The sequence below is a fragment of the Leptodactylus fuscus genome, chromosome 2 (assembly GCF_031893055.1).
Source record: "Leptodactylus fuscus isolate aLepFus1 chromosome 2, aLepFus1.hap2, whole genome shotgun sequence".
Classification (NCBI taxonomy): Eukaryota; Metazoa; Chordata; class Amphibia; order Anura; family Leptodactylidae; genus Leptodactylus; species Leptodactylus fuscus.
In genome coordinates, this window is record NC_134266.1 from 115769324 (window position 1) to 115772946 (window position 3623).

The window sequence follows — 3623 nt, forward strand, 5'->3', positions numbered from 1 at the left end:
ATTATGGTTTATTCTCACTTTATTTCAGTTTATTTGCGATACAAATCATCGATTTTAATTTTTTCTAACACAGCTTGCTTTTTCATTTCAAATTCACCCTTCAAATTTTCATCTTCACCTTTTCACTTGTCTTCATGCACACACTTGCACAATGGCCTTTTCAAACATTGTTACCTTTTTACTTTTATCACTTTTCACTTAACACCTATGCACCATCACAACATTATAATTTACATACAATAGAAAACTATTTTCACTTTCATGTTTATTTTTTGTACCACTTGCTTACTTTCTGTTCATTTGTTAGTGTGGGTATCATATGCAACATGGCCGCTACAGCATTAGAATATATACTTGCGCATGCATGCCCCTTGCTGGGGACTTTGGGATGTGTTTGCATGTCCATTCTGGTTATCCGTGTGCATCCAGGTAGACATCTCTATACACTGTCAGGGTGGTATCTGATTTTCGGCTGATGGCATAGCAGGTTTTCTGTATAATAGTAGTCCATGATCATTTTCCACTGGAGTATAGGTCTTTTCAATTGCAGCAGACCACCTCCATCCTATAGCCTGCAGAGGAATATATTGGGCAAAGTTTATGTTGAGGCTGAGGGATGGAGGTTGTGGCTGCCATTCTCACACCACTTAAAATGAGATAATCCTTTAATAGTTCCACCATGGGGAAATGCAGTGTGTTACAGCAGCATAGATAATACAATCAGTGGTGTAACTAGGAATGGCGGGGCCCCATGGCAAACTTTTGACATGCCCCCCCCCTCCCGACCTCGACCGAAGACCTCGACCGACCCCCTCCTACACATTCCTGCGCGCTCTATTATGCCCCATAGTAGCCCCTTCACACAGTATTATCCCCCATAGTGGCCCCTGCACACAGTATTATCCCCTGTAATGGCCCCTGCACACAGTATTGTCCCCCATAGTGGCCCCTGCACACAGTATTATGCCCCATAGTGGCCCCTGCACACAGTATTATCCCCCATAGTGACCATTGCACACAGTATTATCCCCCATAGTGGCCCCTGCACACAGTATTATGTCCCATAGTGGCCCCTGCACACAGTATTATGTCCCATAGTGGCCCCTGCACACAGTATTATGTCCCATAGTGGCCCCTGCACACAGTATTATGTCCCATAGTGGCCCCTGCACACAGTATTATGTCCCATAGTGGCCCCTGCACACAGTATTATGTCCCATAGTGGCCCCTGCACACAGTATTATCCCCCATAGTGGCCCCTGCACACAGTATTATCCCCAATAGTGCCCCTGCACACAGTATTATCCCCCATAGTGGCTCCTGCACACAGTATTATGTCCCACTGTGGACACCCATAAACATTTATTATACTCCGGGGTTTTTTGTATAATTATTGTATTCAGTGGCATAACTACCGCCATAGCAGCAGAGGCAGCTGCCACAGGGCCCGGGACATTAGGGGCCCGGTGACAGCCGCTACCGCTGCTATCATTATACTCGGGGGTCTTTTCAGACCCCCGAGTATAATGATTGGTGGACCGGGAGAGGTAAGAAACATAAAAAAGAGGTCTAGATTCTCATGACAAGGACATAGTTATGCCTCTATAGAAATCACTGGTACGGCCACACTTAGAATATTGTGCGCAATTTTGGGACCCGATATACAAGAAAGACAAAAGTGAACTTGAAAAAGTGCAAAGACGGGAAACCAAAATGATTAGGGGAATGGGTGGACTGGAGTACAACGATAGATTAACAAACTTGGGGTTATTCAGTTTAGAGAAAAGACGTCTACGGGGAGATCTAATAACAATGTACAAATACATGAGGGGACAATACAAAAAACTTTCTAAGGATATTTTTACTCCTAGGCCAGTGACAGTGACAAGAGGACTCCCTCTACATCTGGAGGAGAGAAGGTTTCACCAGAAACATAGAAGGGGATTCTTCACAGTAAGAACAGTGAGGCTCTGGAACTCTCTGCCCCAGGAAGTGGTGATGGCGGATTCATTAAACAAGTTCAAAGAGGGCCTGGATGCCTTTCTTGAAGAGAAAAATATAACAGGTTATGGACTCTAGATTTTAAGGACACGTTGATCCAGGGTTTTTATACTGACTGCCAGATTTGGAGTCGGGAAGGAATTTTTTCCCCTGAAATAGGGCAATTGACATGAGCCTTATGTGGTTTTTTGCCTTCCCCTGGATCAACACTGTAGGGATTGTAGGGTTACAGGTTGGACTTGATGGACTAATGTCTTTATCCAACCTCATCAACTATGTAACTATGTAACTTACAGTACTGCCCAGTGCTGTCACAGTCTCATACATGGGATGGGAGTTGTTCTCCAGCATGGAGCTCACCACAGACACACCACCTACACTGGGTCCAGAGGGCTCCCCAGGACAGAGCTGGCCCTTCTAACCAGCCTATCGTCTAGTTCTGCCCCTGGCTGGTATGCTACTGCCCCAGCAGGCCACACCGAAGAAGATGGCTGATGCCACTATAGAGTTGAAAGAGAGCTCACTTCACGCTCAGGAAAACTCACTAGAACTCCTCTTCATGGTTGGTGAGTTTGGAGACTTTGGAGCACATTTCCACAGTTGAGAACTATAGAAACAATCCCTGAAAGTATAATCTTATCAATATGCAATGATTTATTATTGGCATTAGTTACCAATTGTTGTATTTCTGACCTACAATGATAACATCCTGTTATAGGCATGGAATAACCATTATCACAGGCTGCCCATTACTGCATACTCTATCACATTTATGCATCATTATTTATTGTTATTTATACTCTATGAAATGTATTATTTATTACATTATAGATATTTATTTTGCTCTTGATGATATGAGTATATGAGTATCATTTGAGGGATACATGCAGCAGGTCTCATATAAAACAGTCAGTTATTACCAATTCTGAATATCAAGAGATATAATTATAGAGTAGGCTCCATACAAACATTTGGAATCTATTTGTTAGCATCTATAACTGGGCAAGTTTGAGAAGTTTTGGAATAAGGACCACAGCCATAGAAGGGGAGGGGGTTGGAGAGAGTGTACAGACCCCTATACTTCATAAACACCTCTCATCTGTGGCTCATAAGTGAAGACAATTAGTTATACAGTGTGTAGACACTATAAAAGTTTCCAAAATGATGACTATGTGTCTCCCTGACCAAAGAAAAGGAATCATAGTTTTTACTCAGGAATGCTAATTCCATGTATCCAGGGCCGCCGATAGAGCAGTACTACTGGTACTGGCGTCAGGGGCCCGGCCCGGTTTTGGCCCGCCACCGTGTGCCGGCCCCCTGGCGCCCGTAGCAGTCATTGTGTATGTCCTATTTCAACTCAGATCTGCATCCAGAGGACGCAGATCTGAGTTGAAGACATACGCGGCTGAAGCAAGGAGCTGACACAGGTCAGCTTCTCGCTTCGCTGCTGCGTGCCTCTCTCCCTGACACATATGCAGCTGAAGCGAGGAGCTGACATGTGTCAGCTCCTCGCTTCGCCGCCGCCGCTGCTACTGGCTTGTAGACACGATGTGATCACATCGCGTCTACAAGCCAGTAGCCGGCGAAGCGAGGAGCTGACACATGTCAGCTCCTCGCTTCAG

General features: G+C 44.9%; 1 non-coding gene across 1 annotated transcript; it reads right to left on the reverse strand.

The window, feature by feature from the left end:
• Window positions 1-2421: 2421 nt before the first annotated feature.
• LOC142196310 (small nucleolar RNA U3) lies at window positions 2422-2639 on the reverse strand. The gene has a single exon (XR_012715180.1). It is a non-coding gene; the product is annotated as a small nucleolar RNA U3 (small nucleolar RNA).
• Window positions 2640-3623: the final 984 nt, after the last annotated feature.